The 16,693-nt window shown below is 52.4% G+C and overlaps 2 long non-coding RNA genes across 4 annotated transcripts in view; both read right to left on the bottom strand.

Annotated features, from left to right (window-relative positions):
* LOC142048065 (uncharacterized) overlaps nt 1–7,312 on the bottom strand; it is a 122,046-nt gene extending 114,734 nt beyond the window's left edge. For both annotated transcript variants that reach the window (XR_012657387.1, XR_012657386.1), the window contains exon 1: nt 7,135–7,312. This is a non-coding gene — a long non-coding RNA (uncharacterized LOC142048065). The remainder of the gene's footprint in view (nt 1–7,134) is intronic.
* A 6,046-nt stretch (nt 7,313–13,358) lies between these two features.
* On the bottom strand, nt 13,359–16,635 carry LOC142048121 (uncharacterized). Of its 2 annotated transcripts, none has more exons than XR_012657410.1 (4): nt 16,553–16,635; nt 14,270–16,027; nt 13,982–14,099; nt 13,359–13,652 (listed from the first exon to the last, which is right to left on the bottom strand). It is a non-coding gene; the product is annotated as an uncharacterized LOC142048121 (long non-coding RNA). The 2 variants fall into 2 exon arrangements; XR_012657409.1 differs by lacking the exon at nt 16,553–16,635 and having other exon boundaries at nt 14,270–15,005; nt 15,894–16,039.
* Between the last annotated feature and the right edge of the window lie 58 nt (nt 16,636–16,693).

Below are 16,693 nucleotides of genomic sequence, written 5' to 3'. Positions count from 1 at the left end.
TGAAAGAGGCAGACAAATGTCAAATGCAGTGAAAAAATTGGAATATGCAAATTATTTTCATCAGCTATAGGCAATCAGCCATGTTGCTGCTCACACCGCGATTCTGCTCAACTTCCAGAAGAGATTTCTTGAGCCTCATTTTCTTTCCGCAATTACCTTTTCTTTCTAACAATCAGATACTTGCAAACAATTATCGAGGGGACTCAGGGAAGAGTTATACTAAATGCAGGAATGTAATAAAGAATTTCTTGTTAAAATATTACCTTACCTTTCAGGTACGTACAGTACCACAAAAATTTTTTAATTCAGCAACACACGTTCCAGGATTATAGAAAAAAATCAAATTTCGCTCTCCAGATTACCAGGCTTTCACCAGATGGAAACCCTTAGTCTTCATGTACTATTTTATAGCCCAATTACCTCGGTAATACGGTTTCTCTGGACGCACACATTTAACTGTTTCAGAAGCCTTAAAATTATACACAGTTACAATTATATTAGATGAAGACACAATTCTGCTTCGGGATTTTGGTAGTCACGCGTTTTAAGTACAACTCTTAAATGTTTTCTCTCCAGATGGGATTTCCCTGCATTGCCAGGTAGGAGGGTTTTACTGATCGTTACTTTAACTAACATCAAACCTGTTGAAACAGCGTGCTGAATCCCTTGCTGTGGCACAACACACTTCGGTTCGCTCCCATCCATCCCCCTTCTGCTTCAGTGGCACAACTTATCTCGCACCGAGCACGCATCTGAGCCTCGGCTGTCGTCGCTGCAGCAAATGCTCCGACCCACAGCCTCCTCTCGGCACCGCCTTTCCCCGATCACCTCTTGGGAGGTGCTTTTTCTGCCGTCTTCCCTTCTTCCCCCCCCCCCCCCCTTTTCTAAGCGAGCCAGTGAACGCTTCCACTATTGACTTTTAATCATGGGTCTTGAAAGCCTTATGTGAGTGTTAAACCTCTGTCGGTGCTAATAAAACCATGGAGCTGGAAATATTTGCCATTGGGAGGGTGACTACAGAGGGAAAGAGGGAGGGAGAGCTGGGGAGACCGAAAGGACAACACTCTGAAGGGAAGATAAAGACAATGGAAACACTGAGAGTTGGTTTTCTGTAGCTGGCAGGGAACTCGCCTGCAATTTTCAGGAGAGACGGGAGGACTTCTGCCTCTGGGAGTTTCCTCTGTCAACTTCACAGGCGGCAGTCGAGGCTCTGCTGGCTTCTCCTGGATTAAAAGCACGGCTGTTGCCTCCCGGAGATGCTTGAACAGTTCTGTTTAGAAACAGTCTTCCTCAATGTCACAAAACTTCCCCCTTCCTCTGCTTCAAAAGACAGAGGGCGAGTTGCTGAGTTTCACCAAACCTGGATGATTTCTGGCTTTCCAAGGACGGCTGCCACTGCTAACTCCCTCTGCCTACGGGAGCCCTTTTCCTACAGAAACCGTTCTGCCTGCCCTTCCAAACCCTGCCAGGCACTGATGCTCCCTTCCTTCCACACTCTTTCGGAAGATAAGGCTCTCAAACCACAACAGCAACCTTCAGATCAAGACTTCAGCGTGTTTATCGAACGCAAGGGGACGGCCACCACTGAGCACCACGCCATCCCAGGGACTTCAGACCCAAAGCATCCTCCAGCCACGGAGCAGAGCTCCTCCTTGCACAGCTGGAGCAGCAGCTACCACAGACACTGCTCCCAAACACAGCCCTCGCCGAAGAAACAGAGCTTCATTACGATGTGCCGCTCTTCAACTAAGTACTCGCCTGAATGTTGATGGGGATTGGAGAGGGGTAGGAGCACCTGGGCTGCAACATTTAGATATTAATATGAAAAATGTCTTACTGATAACTTTTTCTCATTATTTCCATGTTATTGTAATTTCATGTGAACTTCTCCTTTCCATCACTGCTCCTGACTGCCGCTACACTTGTTCTGAGCTGGATCTGCCCCCCAGCAACGCTAATAATGGCTTCCAGATCATTTTTATTCATTTTGTATTTCACTCACAGTACTTCATGTGACTTATGTATCCCTCGAAGCTCATATTTCTATTTGAATCACAGGGCAAGTGGTGGGTTTTAGCATTCTGACTGCACACACATTCTCCTTTCCCTCAAAATGAAAGGTCATTTGAACTTTGAATTGCATTAGCATGACATTTTTCTACTAAATTACCCTGGCTGCACTCAGTCTGAAAAGAAACAAACCCCTTTCAACTTTGTGTAGGTTATGCAGGTGTCTAAACACCAGAGGCAATGCACAGGGGAGAGAAGAGGTCTGCAGCACTGCTTGGCGTCCTCACCCCAGGAGAGGCAAAGCCCATCCGTGAGTCCTCGAGATCTGAGCCAGGATCTACCTGATCCCTTTCCAGGACAGACCTGGAGCACCGAGGTCTGACATCAGTCCCTGAGTCATCAGCTGCCAGCAGCACTGGCTCCCTGCAGCTGGGACGGCTTCGCAGCTACATCTGCTAGGACAACACGCCAGCTTCTACAGACCACCCGCCCGCGCCTGCCCTCGCACCCCCCACATCCCTCCTCCTGGCTGCTGCAGGAGGATGGATGTAAGAAGCACCAGTGTTTGGAGACTTGGTTTTCAACACCCACCCCACAGGCTGCATCCTTTCGGTAGTAAAAAAATTGTCCCTGCTCTGGAATGCTTTCAGGTCACAGGATGCCAGATCCTGCTCAGATCCAGGGGAGGTTTTTTGCTGGTTCTTGGGTTGGCTTTTTTTTTCTTTTTGAAGACAACCATGTGGCATCAACAGGTGACAAATATTTTAGGCCTGGAGAAACATTTCAGCTGCCTGTGCCATCACACCTCCCCCCTCAACTCACAGCCTGGTTTATCCCCCCCATTCATCCAACCTCATCAGCGGTTGGACCCAAGAAAGGCACACACTTGACCACCACATTTTATGTTAGAAGACAATTTTCCACACCCAAACTGGCTCCTCTCAGGATGAATCTCCTGGCTCTGTAGACCTCTGCCTCTCACATTTACAGGCAATGCATTTCCATCTGAAGAGGAATTTAAAAACTATTAGTCAGGGAACACAGCAGATAGTAACTATAGCAATGCATCAATCACAGCATGGTAATTACACACCACCGGGTTGCCTGTAAAAGCTGGTCTACCTGGCAGAAAATGGCAGTAATCAGCCTATTGGCAGCAGACAATACAGCATCATTTGTAATTCTTATGGCTGTATGTTCTTCATTTCACAGGAGCTGGATGCTAATCAATGAGTTGCCATAGTTACCCAACATCCCTGGCCATCACCACACAATGAGATGCAAGGAAATTAGAGGGGCTTTAGGCACCACTGCTGGGGAGGAGTTGGGGGACCTGGCCAGCTTTAAACTCCCCTCCACGCTGTGCCTACAGCTTGGAAGCTCTGAGCTTGGGCAGATGGCTTGAACTCTGCTCCTGGCTTCTCCTCAATGACCAAAGTGATGCAGCCAGAAGAAACCAACTTCTGTTCTGAACACCTCAGCCACCTTCCAGCCCGGAGCACTGAAGAGCCTCCTGGAAGAGGCTGAGGGGTGCCAGAGCCACAGTGCATCTCCACAGAAAGATGAGGGGCATCTCCTAACAGGGAGCAAGGCACTTTCTAGCCCATAAGCCAACCATGCAGCCACAGCAAGCAAAGACTGAGGCTGGGAAATGGAGGAAAAGGCAGTCAGATGACATTGCCAAGGTAACACAAGGAACCCTCAGCAGAACATGGCACAGGCTGCCCAGTGAAAGGCACTGCCAGCCCACAGGCTTGGCCAAGGTCAGGAAGCAAAACGTGCCCCAGCGTCAGAGGTGTTTCATCCAAGTCAGGCTTGCGTTCCCAGGAATAGCAAGTTTTTTTACTAATAACTTCACTGTGCATCAGTATTAAAAAAAGAAAATTACATTTGACCGTTGAGAAATTTAAGTCTAGTTATGAATCAATTTCCTAGATTGTTCTTATTCAAGAAATTACCTGTTGCATGCTGGAATCTCCTGGGAAACCATGAGAGTTTTTCCTCTCTTCAGGGGGTGTCAGGGAGTCACAGCCTGAGGACCCAGCATATGAGACATGCCAAAGGCACTGTTGGCCACGCAGTGGCAGAGCGAGGGGGTTGGGGGTCCTGGGCTTCACAGCCAGCTCCAGGAGTGACCTGCTCCAGTGCAGCAGGTCAGGCCTTCTTAATTGAAGGGCCATCTAAGCTTTTACAAGAAAGTCTTTCAATAGCAGCTAGCTTTTTCTAAAACCATCCAGGGATTACCATCCGCAGCGTTGCCTTTGTGTTTCATTTATAACCACATAAAAGGTAGGCTGAACCTTGAACGTTCATTCTGTTTGTCTCCATTCCCTCTTTGCTTGAATGCACAGGCACATCCACAACAATTTAAAAGATAAACATCCGTAGGGGTTTCACAGACCAACCACACCAAGTTTCATGATGAAATGAGATAGAGCAGGCCAGAAAAGGCACTGAGGGGCAGGCCGACTGCAGGAGGACACAGGTTTTAGGACCAGCAGTTCCCAGCCCATCACCGGGAGAGTGCAAAGACCAGAGCAGATTGCAGGAGTAAAGAGATGGAGTACTTTTAATTACGCTCTGGTTTCAGGATTGATGCTACCCCTTTCTGTGCCATCACTTCTCAGCTAATGCAGAGGATAAGATCCAAGGAGCTACTTGCTACCAACAGGCAGGAGAAAACCAGCCAGCAAAGCCCACCACAGGGTGTTGCTGTTTTATAATCATCCAGTCCCAACTATTCACATGCAAAATGCATGAGCTCCATCTATTAGCAGTGCCATTCTCAGGTGGCTCTCTGCAGGCCCCTTGGCACGCAACGAGGTTTGTTGATGTGAAATAATACACACTGTAAACACATTTTAGTATGCATGAGGAGTAGGACCAAAACCGCTCAAGAATGAGACCGGCCAGGCCTCCCCTCATAGCCCCGGCCAGCAGATACTCAAGCACTCATCTCTGCCTCTTTCCAGGTATCTGCTCTCCCCTTGACAGGCTGTGGACAACAAGGTCCTCCCTTTCCCTCCTTTCAGCTGCTGGGACTGTTCTTCCCTCCCCTACAGCAGGACAGTCCCATGGGAACACAGGTCCCAGATCCTCAAAACCCTACAAAAACACTAAGCAAAGCACAAAGGCACCGCTGCACAGATGTACAGGATCTCAGCACGAGCCCGACTCCTGTTCACCTACCACGCAGCTGATTCATTCATTCTTTGCACAGGATCGCTTTTGCCCTATCCCCCAGAGCTCAAGGTATTTTTTCCCCTTAGCTGTCCTGAGGTAAATCCCCTGCGGGGCTGCCCTGCCCTGTCCCAGCACCCTTTTCCAGGGGTGACCCCCAGCACATTTGGAAAGCACCCAGCCCCTCATCCGTTTGGGGAAGAAGCAACTTCTTCCTTGTCGTTCTGGTCTTGTTTTATTACTGTTACTCTTTTAGAGCAAGATTTAAAAAAAAAAAAAGGAAAAGCTAGCATTAGGGACACTTGCAAACAGCACCAGCAGCCTCTTGTGGGCAAGGGGAGTCCTACAGCTGTGAGCACCCAAACCTGGGGCTCTGGGCTGCAGGTGCTTGTGCAAGTTGTCCCATTGCTCACTTAGGTGGGGAAACGCAGCACAATCAGGCCCTCCACTCTCCCTCCTTCAAGATCTAAAAATAAAAGTAAAATGAAACACCTATCCACAGGCAGGATGCTACCAGTCCGTGCTCACCTATGTAATCTTGCCTCAATAAACCCTTTAAGGCCAAACTCACATCCCCTGACTACATTATGCCTCTGATCAGTGCGCAGCTCTGCTAACAGAATTAACCAAGAATCACACATAAAATACATTATATTAGAAGGGCTTCGCCTGACAAAATTACCTTGTGACTAAGTGATTAAATCAGCTTTCTCTACTTATTGCACTGTCTAGGCGGAGTGCTGACTTCAAGTCACACTCTGCATAGATAAGCCAGACCTTATCTTGTCAGCAATCCTGTTTTCTCCTCCAGCATCTCCCACTCAGGCACTGCACAGCCATGATTTTATCTCGCAGTAGGACCACTCAAACCAGATGCCACTCAACTTGCTCCAGGCTAACCTGGGATTTACTTCGAACACTGTCTTTAACCTGCTGCCACTTGATAAACTCAGTAGGAGACCGCCCACAGGTACAGTGAGGACTAAGTAGACAGGAAGGATGAAAGTATTTTGCCCAAGCCCAAGAACTGTGCCAAAACCAGCAGCATAATCCTCTCGGATCACAGCGAGCACGCAATTGCTAAATTCCGCTCCCTCCCCACTAAAATCCTGCCTGTCCCCACCTCTACAACCCCACATAATCATCTTTTCAGCTTCCTAACACAGCTTTTTAAGTAAGATGGACCTTCCTGAGAGGATGTAAATCTTTACCGCAGGGTGAGCAATAATTAGAGGTTTTACAGAAAGGCCCAAGATGACTGAGGCCGATGAGACATCCATCCCAAAGCAGCTCACCAGGGCATACTGCGGCTGCTCCTCCGCACCAGCACCACACCAGTCCCCCCCGCAGCCCCTCGCCTCATAAGGTACCAGCCTCTTGCTGGGTTTCTAGCAAAAAATCTCAGCTCTGCCCCCTCCCAGGGTTGTCTCTCCATTAACCAGCTGGCTGCACAGAGTTGCCAAGTGCATGCAAACAGAGCAAACCACCCCTCTCACGCCAGAAACATCACAGCCCCCGAGCTTTTCAGAAACAAACAGTCCCCTGAGCAGGGAAAACAGCCAGCCCCTTTTTCCAGCAGCATTTTGTATTCCAAATTCTCCCATACCTCCAAGAGGTGGAGAATACCAGGCTACAGACCATACTGCAGACCACCACCTGCAACACAGGCGGCCCACACTTGCCCACACTTCGAAGACCATGCAGAGAGCACCCAGGAAAAGGGTTTGCATCTCAGTTTCTGCTCTAATTTTTTTTCCTCTGGGCTGTTAATTCCTAACCAGAGAACAGCACCTACATGCTCAGGAGGCTCTGTCTCTGGGGACCATCTGTCCTGCCACAGGAGGAACAACTGCAAAGCACATGCTCCTACCCATACCTGCCTTAACCTGGCCAGGTAAGGACCAGAAGCAACAGCACAGACCACCCGAGCACACGCACACTTACCTGGGCCAGCAGGCTCTGCCACAGCTCCTGAACTTCTAGCTTCTCCCCCTGCAGCCAAACCTCCCCTGCTCCCTAGGAGCCCTTTTATGGGCTTCAGCCCACCTTGCTTACACCACCCGTGGGAGCTCCCCAGGTGCCAGAAATTACCTAATTGCCCTCTGCTCCCAATTAACCCTTTCAGTTCTGCTGTGGGGTACATTCACGCTTGTGGCTCTGCTTTTGTGGGCATCCCCTGTCTCCCAAAAACCAGCTTTTACACACCTGAGCCTCCCGCCCTGGGTTGAGAGGCCCACTGCTGCTGTGATTGCTGGGGTGGGCTTTTGGGGAAAGAATGGGCTTTCCTTACAAGCTTTTGGCCCTCAAGACTGGTATCTGGGCACAGCTATCTTCGACAGATGTGCAAATCCAGGAGGCGCGTGTTGGGACTGAGCTGAGACGGAGCCGGCAGAGCTGCTGACGGGTCACCGGGCTCTTTGTAGCAGAGGCAGCTCTGCCGTCTGCTGGAGTGAGGATGGGGGAAGTGTCAAGTCTCCTACCTCTCCCAACCAGGCTTAAATCAACTTGAAACTGGTTTAAACTACTCTGAAGAAAAAGCAGAGAAGAACAGCTGCTTCGAGTTTTGTCCTGATTTAGTGAAACCAGTTTATATCTGTGTTTCTGCAGACCCCACTTCAATAAATCCCTGGATTACTGCTTGCTTTTATAAGTGATTTAAGTTATTTAAGGGATTCAAATTTGCAAGAGTGTAGCCAAATCAGTATTTCTCACCAGGGAAAAATAAATAAACAAATCGTGGAGATGAGCTCTTAGACCCCGCTAAAGCTGATTTCACAGGCACTGACTCCTGCTCCTCCCGAAACGAAGCACGGGAGGCTCTAACGCCGAGCTGCGCTGCATCCCCCAAACTGTCCCCGTGGGGCCATTTAACCCAGTTTAAACATCCTGTATTTGAGTTGGGATAAAACCTCATTACGAAAGCTCTCCTTTCAGCCCAGCAGTGGATGCTCCCTGTTCCATGGGGCTTTTTTCTCTCTAGTTGCAATGGACACAGTGCAAATATATCATCCTGCACAGAGAGCCGGGGTTAACTGATGCCCAAAAAGAGCCACAAGCTCCCCAGGAGCCTCAGCAAAGGCAGGATGTGGGGTCCAGCCACGGGTGCAGGCAAGGGTAAATATAAGGGGTTTTTGCATGCACCAAATCAACAGATCACCAGTTCTCCTTGAATGGTGGCTGCTATTGCCTCACCTCTGCTTAGGTCTGAGGACTCCTGAACTGTGACTGTACTGAGGCAGAGACAAGGGCTGAGTCATGATTTAAAAAAAAACCCAACATTTCCCTAAAAATACTTCCTGGCATCCTTTCACAGCCTCCTGCCCTGCACAAACACACCATAATTACCTCCAGCACGTGGCAAAATAACCGCACATCCTCCAGTCCTGACCCAAAACTCAGCCCAGGCCGCATCAGAGCATCATTTTCGGGAAGGGGTCCCCGCAGCAGCCGTGTCCGGCGCAGCCCCTCTCCCTGTGGCAGCATGGTTCCCACCTCCCACAGCCCAGCCGGGTCCCCCCAGGACAGACCCCGCCCAGGCTGCCGGGTGCCCCCGGCTCTGCTCATCTTCCCACCGAGGGACCGATGTCTCCGCAGGGGACTGATCCAGCGAGCCCCAGCCAGCCGCTCCCGCTGCTCTAATTGCATATCTGCGAGGTGAAGAGCTGCTGTAACCACAGCCCTGCCATGCTGTAAAAGCACATAAAGAGACGTATGTGATCATTATGCAAAGGACTCTCTCCTTTATGGGGTTTGGATTACAGTTTATAATATATGAAGCTAAACTGCAAAGTGCATTTGGGTTTTATGGGCGCCATAAACACGAGCGGCAGCACGCCTGGGAAAGAGCGGCCGGGCCAGGCGGCAGCGCAGGGGGCATCGTGTCCCCGTCGGGATGCGGAGCAAACGATGCCGGGTGAACCCAAAACCAGGGATCTTGTCCAAGCCCCTTTCCCTCTGCTGCTACAGACATCTCGTCACAGCATGGAGCAACGGGGCCCCTGGGCAGCAGCATCCCCTTCCTGCAGCCCCAGCTCAGCCCCAACCCCCAGGGGACTGTGGGAGTGGTGTGTCCCACTGCTGTCCCACATGCAGATCAAAGGAGCGGGAGGAGGAGAAGGGGAGACCCTTTCCTGTCTTTTTTTGGCCGGGGATATTCCCCAGAGCATGGTTCACACGTGCCTGGGAGGGTGGGGAACCCCTGAGCTATGGAGGAAGGTGAGGGTGGCGTCAGCCCAGCCGCCACGCTCCCTTGGCTGCAAATCTCATCTTTTATTGTGGTAATTGCCAATGCTTCCACCACCGTGAAAATCAAATTACTCTGTGCAGAGATAAGGCCAGGGCCCAGCCCCACACTGGGGAGGAAGGATATGGGGGGAATGAGCCATACGGCAGCTTTTTATCACAGGGATGCAGAGGAGAAAGGGATGGGAAATATAAGGAGACTGGTTGGGGATTTAGGGGATTTTCTGCAGCCTGCAGAGCGGGGCACTGCTGGTCAGGCAAACGAAGAGGGCCTGACCAGCAGAAGGGCATTATCAGTTTTTCCCTTGCTCAAGCTTTTTCACCCCCATTTCCTCCACGAGAAATGCCATCACCCTCAGCCCAGTGTGAACCTCAGCCTGCATTTCTCCCTCCTCCCTGAGCCGGGGCACATCTGGGGGCCGGGGTGTAGAGTGGGGTGGGTTTGGGGTCCAGGTCACAGGCTGGGGCTGCAGTGGCAGGGTAGGGAAAAGCAACTGTCAGCACCCTGCTTCTTTCAGCTGTTTCTAAGTGACAAAACTGTCCAGCTCTCCACTGCCTAACACGGCACAGCCTCACCCCCAAAAGCTCCCCGAGCCGGCCCTGCCAGCCCCCATCTCGTGCCAGTTGCAGAGCTCTGCACACCTCCAGAGCTGGCTGTGCTTTGGGCCTGGAAGGATTTCATCAATATTTAAGCAAAATGCTTTCAGCACGATACATGTACGGTGCTACTTATGCTGAGCACCGGAACTGAAATATATAGGGATAACTCCGTGTATGTGCCACACTCACAGTTGCCCCCTGCAGCCAGTCTGCCCCCAGCTGGGTTAATGATCATCGCTTTACCCCAGCGACTGATGGGGAATTTTTAATTTAAACAGCCCCTTGGAAAAGCAGGCACATATGTCTGCTCAGGGAGAAATCAGCCGGCTGCTGACATGAGTTGCTCAACGATTCCCTGTGGGAGAGTCATCTCCGGCGAAAGGGATTTGAAAAAATAACACGGGTGTTTCACACGCGGCTGCTCAATGGCTTCGACCCCCACCACGGCCACCCCTTCCCTTGTCCTCCCCGATGTCCTCCCCCTGCGCAGCCTGAGGACCGGGCTGTCTCAGCCAAGCAAGATCCCAAATATCCGAAGGGAGAAGAGGAGAAGCGCAAGTCTCCGCTGTCTCAGCGCTGAGTGCAGCCGGCGCAGCCGGTGCAACGCTGTCGCCCGTGGGTGCAGCCGCCCGTGGGTGCAGCCCCCCGTGGCACAGCTCGCTCCCGTGCCCCCAGGAGCAGCCCCCCATGCTGCCCCTTTGCTCCCCTCTCTTGGAAAATCCTGGCTGAGGCTAGGCTTTGCCCTGAACACCTCCACCTTTGGGTGCCCATGACACAAGGGACCCCAGCCCTTTGCGCTGCGTGGGATGCAGCTCCCTTCAAAGCCCACCTTTCCCAACAGCTCTGAGCATCTTGGCCTGACCAGAGGGAAACTTTGCTCTGGAAGGGAGTGGAGGAGCCCCAAAAGCTTTGCTTTGAACGGTGATGTAACTGCATTTCCCTCCTCAAAGATCTGGGATGAATTATTTAGACCTGTAGCGCAGCAGCTCTGCTGAATTATTTAGGGGGATTTGGATTTGTAGGCCAATGAAGCAGAAGCAAACTGAGCTGAGCAGCGCATTGAACAGTCCCAAGAGAAAACCAGGCCCTTTTTCCTCTTCTTTTTGCCCGGGTAAGCGGTAGAAAAGCAGCCTGAACAATATTCGGGGTGAGTCCTGGGAGCGAGGCAGGCAGACGAGTCAGACAAACTGCTTTTTCCAGCAGAATATTCTTGCTGCCCAACTGGTTACTGGCGTGTGTGCAGGGCTGGGAGATAAGCATTGCATAATCCAGTGAGTCATGCCGAGGAGGAGGAGGGGAGCAGCAGGAGGAAAAGGCTGCAAGAGGGAAAACCTCTGCTCCTCTCTACCGGGTGAGAAACCCCACCTGAGCCCCGGGGTCGGGCCAGCACAGGGGCTTGGGAGATTGCAGTTTTGCAGCTGAGTTCTCTTTCTGCCCCCAGCTGTAATGCCCGGCTCCAGCTCCTGCCTGCAGCTTGGGATCACCCACTCGCTCTCCCTATCTTCACCCTCTGAGATACCATCCATCAGCTCCCTCCGCAAATTATAAGCAGGGTTTGGAGCGCATGATGCTCTACACGATAATCTATCTGAGGGTCTGTGTACATTTGCCTTTTGTCTTGAATGCCTCGAGGAGCCAAATTTTCCAGCTTCTCTCTCTGGCCCTGAGGACTAGAAACTTTGTTTACTATCAGAACTTCTCTAATGAAATGACGCCAGGATGATGCTTTAGAAGAATTCCCGGTTGCTGCGTGAGATCTGGACTAAACAAGCAAGACTTTGCAGTGTGACCAGGATGTCCAGCTAACAGATACCCAGATTAGCATTGCAGATCAATACCAAGAACCACACAGCAACTTATCGCTGTTTTGCAACTCTGCCGGGCAGAGGAAGCTGCTTTGTTTAACTGTGAAAGCAAACTTTGCTCTGAGGCTCTGGGGACATAGTCTGGGCTTGTCTCTATTTTAGCATCAAGCAAAGGAGAGGCTAAAGAGCTACCAAGGAGCTGAGATGTGTTCTTGTCATTAATTTTAATGGGAAAGGAGTGGATGAATTCCAGAAGTGGAAGAGGAAGTTTCAGTCTGCCTTTATAAGCTCAGATGTGATCTGCTTTTCTCATGACCTTTTGGCGTTTTTTGCTGCTAAACTGTCTGGGATTGAAACCAGGGCTTCTGGCCGCTTCTCGGGGCTCCAGGAAAGGGAGCCGAGAGCAAAGGCCGGTCTAAGTAGGCTTGAACTCACCAAGTGAAAGTCTGCTGCTAGGCAGGGAAAGCCACATGGGGTTTACTTTTCATTCCAGCTTTGACCGGCTTTATTTTACCTAAAATTACAGAGCGTGCAAGGAGAGAGCGCAGAGGAGTGCTGACAAGTACCGTGTCGGTGCCACGTCGCTTCACTTTGTCCTTAAACCCTGTCAGGAAGGGTATGGTCGGAGGGGCTTAGCTGGATGGATTCTCCCCTCCACCTCAACCAAAACAAGAAACATCCCCAGCCCTGGCTGGAAATCGCTTTGTGCAGCACAATGAGGACAATATCACGGGCACGTCAGGGATATCAGCTGGTGGCTTGGCCGCAGCGGGGCTGAGCTGATTAATATGCATCACCCCCTGCACAACAGCCTTGCAAAGCTTCGAGCAAAGCCCGCATGACACATAAGTAGCCACCACCAGCACCAGCCGAGATCCTCCTTGGCCACGTACATGAGCTCCTCTCTCGCTATCTTGCAGATCGCTACCGGACTATTTACCCACCAATAGGATGGCTGAGCCGCCTTCTTTTCCATTCTGCGAGATAGCCCATGTGAGCACGCACATGTCCCTGCAGCTCCGCCGCGATAATGCCAGGCAGGCTCACAGGCTAATTGTCATTTGTAATCCACCTGCCCAGCCGAAATAATCAAACACCAAACACTCATCCTCTGCTGCTTTTCATCTCCAAATCCCTGGGCAGGGCCAAGCACAGCACTTCCCTGCAGCGGACGGTGTGCGCTTCCAGGGAGGGCCATCCTACTGCGGGGGGTGTATTTTTCAGCTCACGCTGTACTAAGGAGCTGGTTTTCGGGAGGGATGAGGGCTGATGCTCCCAAGCGCTCAGCAGTCGCACAGGCGCACCCCAGCCCTGCAGCCCCGAGTCCCCACTCTGTCACCCACAGAAAGGCTCGGACTTTGGGCAGCCCCCCAGCAGCGCTCTCACGTGCAAGCTGAACCGCAGCCGGCTTTACCTGCCCACGCTTTCTCCCCACTCGGAAGGGAAATAGCCAGCTGCGAGGTTTTGGGAAGCAAAGCAGGACATGTGCAGGCAGAGCCCCTCTGCCCTCGGCACCCGGGTGGCCGTGACACCCCCCTGCGCTGGGCACAGCCTGGCCCAGCCTGCCCAGCCGCCGGCCCCAGCACGAGGGATACCCCTTCCCTGTGCCACCAGCACCTCCCGCCTTGCCTTCACGTCTGGTGCCTGTATCGCTGTTTAAAATTAATGTGCAAAAATAAAGGTACTATTTATTCTGTCAGCATCCTCATCCTGTTCCTCCGGGCACCATCTGAGCCCTCCAACCCTCCAGAGCATTTTGCGGGTTCATTTCCTTTTCCCAGGCTTGCCTCACTCTTCCAATACTGCTTCATAGCTCTGTAGGGGAAAAAGTCATTAAATACACCGAGTTCTTGTTTTTATCACTGATCTTATTATCTTGAAATACCCTAACAGAGCATTAAGTTAGTATGAACTAAGTTATATCCAATTTCAATGGATTTGTAAATAATTTGTTAGTAAAAAAAAAAAAAAGAGGAAAAAATCCTGTCTTTGTCATTGCTGCTTAACCTTTATCCTAAAATATAAGGGAGAAGGGACTCTTATTCAATCTAGCCATGCAAATCCACTTAGGGTTGTATCCAGGATGACTATACGAAGTGATTAAGAAAGACTAGCATCAAGGGATCCGGGACTGACTCACTCACCCACTACCTGCTCCAGTCCTGGCACTGCCAGCAGCAGCCGGAGGTGCCAGACTCGAGCATCTCATCCACTCGCTGCCCCAATTTACCCCAAGGAAACAAGTTGCTGGTATTTCATCACCTGTTTGCAGCGAGGGTGCGAAAAGTGGATTATTTAAATTTTTTTGTTGTTGGATTTTGCTGGAGGAATTATTAATCGCTCCATTAATGAAGGCAGGAGACGGGCATGTTTGCAGGGAGGTCTTTCACCAGGGCTCAGCTCCCAGCATTGGGGAGATCCAAGCTCCTCACCACACTGGCAGGCCAGCCCCCTGCCCTGGGATGCAGGCGGGCAGCTGCCCGAGCGCCCCCCCGGACGGGCAGGGGCTGGGTGCTCTCCCCTCACTCCTCAATAACCCAAATCTCCGTGAGGGCCCTTTGCTATTACTCTCCGGGGCTCCCTTGCCCTGGGAAAGCTTCCAGGTGACTCGGAGAGGTGAGGCAACGCCACGTAGTCAGACCCGTTTGCGGGGGCGAGGACACAGCAGACGGGGCGAGCGCTGACATGAACGGGACGGATGAGCCGGGGAGGACGAGTTTCAGCCCAGGAGGAGCCGCTCCAGCACAAGGCCGACGGGGCGGCAGTACAAGCTGGGGGTCCGCAGCCCCCCCCCAGCCTGCCAGGGAGAGCCGAGGGACACAGCGGGGTTGTGGCCCCCCCCCCCGCCACCCTGACCCCTCCGTGATGGGTGAACTCCTGAGCTCCTGGCTGCAAAATCTGCCCAAGTCAGGATGATTCCTGAAAAGCTGCAGATACAACCGCTGGCCCATCTGGTACAAATAACTGCTTGGCTTTGCCGTCTTGTTTTGTTACAACTTACTATAGAAACACGAAGCTCCGCTCAACTGAAAATGAATCATAATTTATTTTTTGTGCTTTTTCCCCTTGAGTGAAATCCTGATAAACCATTCCTCTGTTGTCCCATGAATACACTTTCTTCTCCTTCTCCTTTTCCTTCTTCCTCTTCCTCTCTTCAATTTTTAGGTCCTAAAATAGCAAATTCCAGCTGACTGCTTTCAAGGCAACGAGGCACCCGCAGGATTGTGGGAGCGTTGCTCAAATCAGCAGAGAAACCAACTAAGCTGCCAGGAAACAATATTAAAAAAAGCAGGGGGGTGGATCCTGTCTGCCGAGCGCCAGCTCCATAAATCAAAGCCCTGTGGTTTGTGCAGAGCTAAAACCTCGCTTCTCCCGTGCTCCACCCCAGCGTAACTATTTTTGCTCAGTGTCAAATGCCCTGACAGTGGGAGCTGAGGGCTGGGATCCGGGCGCACGCCGGCCGAAGGCAGGGCTGCAGCAGACCTCGCTGCGCCGGTTCACACCGCCTGCCCGTTCACATGGCGCCGGCCAGGCTCCCGCAGTGGGAGCAAAGCAAACCCCAGTGCCGAGCCCCAGGTGCTCTCCTCAAGTCATGCCAAAGGCTGGCAACCGTGGCGTGACCGTCCGTGGGACACGAGCCCGGTCCCACGGGGACCCACCGGCTGATGGGTGCACAGACCAGTTTGAGACTGGTTTAGTCCCTGCCCCTGAGGACCTGCTGTCCTCTCGTTCCTGGGGGTCCTGCTGGGCCCACCTGCCTCCCCGTGCACTGCTGCTGGGGCAGCGTGTGCGCGCAGGGACGTGCACGCTAATGCTGTACCCAGGATGGTTTCCCACGCCGACTTTGGGAAGGAAATGGCTGCAGCTCTCCTGCCGTACAGCCACACACATGCCGTGATGTACCAGCTCACACTGGTGCTCCCGTCTTCCCCGACCCCGCTCCAGCTCAGCACTGAGAAGGGCAGGAGCCGACGCAGGGCTCGGGGGAGCTGCCGGCCGCTCCCCGGCGTGGCGCAGGTGTGTGCCGGAGCGGGGGGAGCCTCCCTCGCTGCATACCTGACCGGGACGCAGCCACGCAGCACCGTGCACGGGGCAAGTCCAGATGTGCTGCCAGCCACCCAGCGAATTCCTGAGCGCTGCGTCAGCCGTCGATGGCAAACAGGCCTGCTCAGCGCACGCAGGCGGGAAACCTGCCTCCGTGTAGGAAGAGATTAACGACTAGGTGAGGAAGAAGGAGGCAAACAGATCTCCCTGGGGGCAGACGTACAAGGAAGGAAGGGATGTGGGAACATAACTGCACCTCCAACCTGGCTCCAGCCTACCAGGGAGCAGCGGGGTGCACCAAACGCTGCTTGGTGCTTGGAAAGCCACAGTGCGTGTGGGTACCTGCTCGGCTTGCTCCTGATGTTGGAAAAATCACATCTGCACAAGCAGGATGGGCTTTACCTGTGGGCAAGCAAAGCCTGCTTGCACTACAGAAATAGGTACCAGAGCCCCAGCCTGCATCGCTTCAGGAAGGTGACTTAGCAGAGGTGCTCAGGGTTTCCTGTTTAAAGCATCCCCCTCCCCACGCTTCAGCACTAAAGGCAAGGCCAGGAGGGGTCAGGAGGCCGGTCCCCCCCACATCTGCACCTCGGCACAGCAATTCCCAGCCCCACAGATGGTCCTCAGTCTGCACCAACCACAGCTTGCTGCTTCTCGGATGTTTTCTGTACCTGAAGGTAGGGCTGTGCACAGAGCAAACTCTTGCCAGGCTTGACAAAGCTGGAGCCGGGATGGGAGCAGCCACCCGTGCACAGGCTGCTGTGGCTCAGCTCCCCCTTGTCCTGCATTTACTTGCCTTTCTGCCTGATAAA

Source organism: Phalacrocorax aristotelis, chromosome 24 (genome assembly GCF_949628215.1).
Source record: "Phalacrocorax aristotelis chromosome 24, bGulAri2.1, whole genome shotgun sequence".
NCBI classification, from domain to species: domain Eukaryota; kingdom Metazoa; phylum Chordata; class Aves; order Suliformes; family Phalacrocoracidae; genus Phalacrocorax; species Phalacrocorax aristotelis.
The sequence above is the reverse complement of the archived record's forward strand: the minus strand, read 5'-3'. Positions and strand labels throughout refer to the sequence as shown.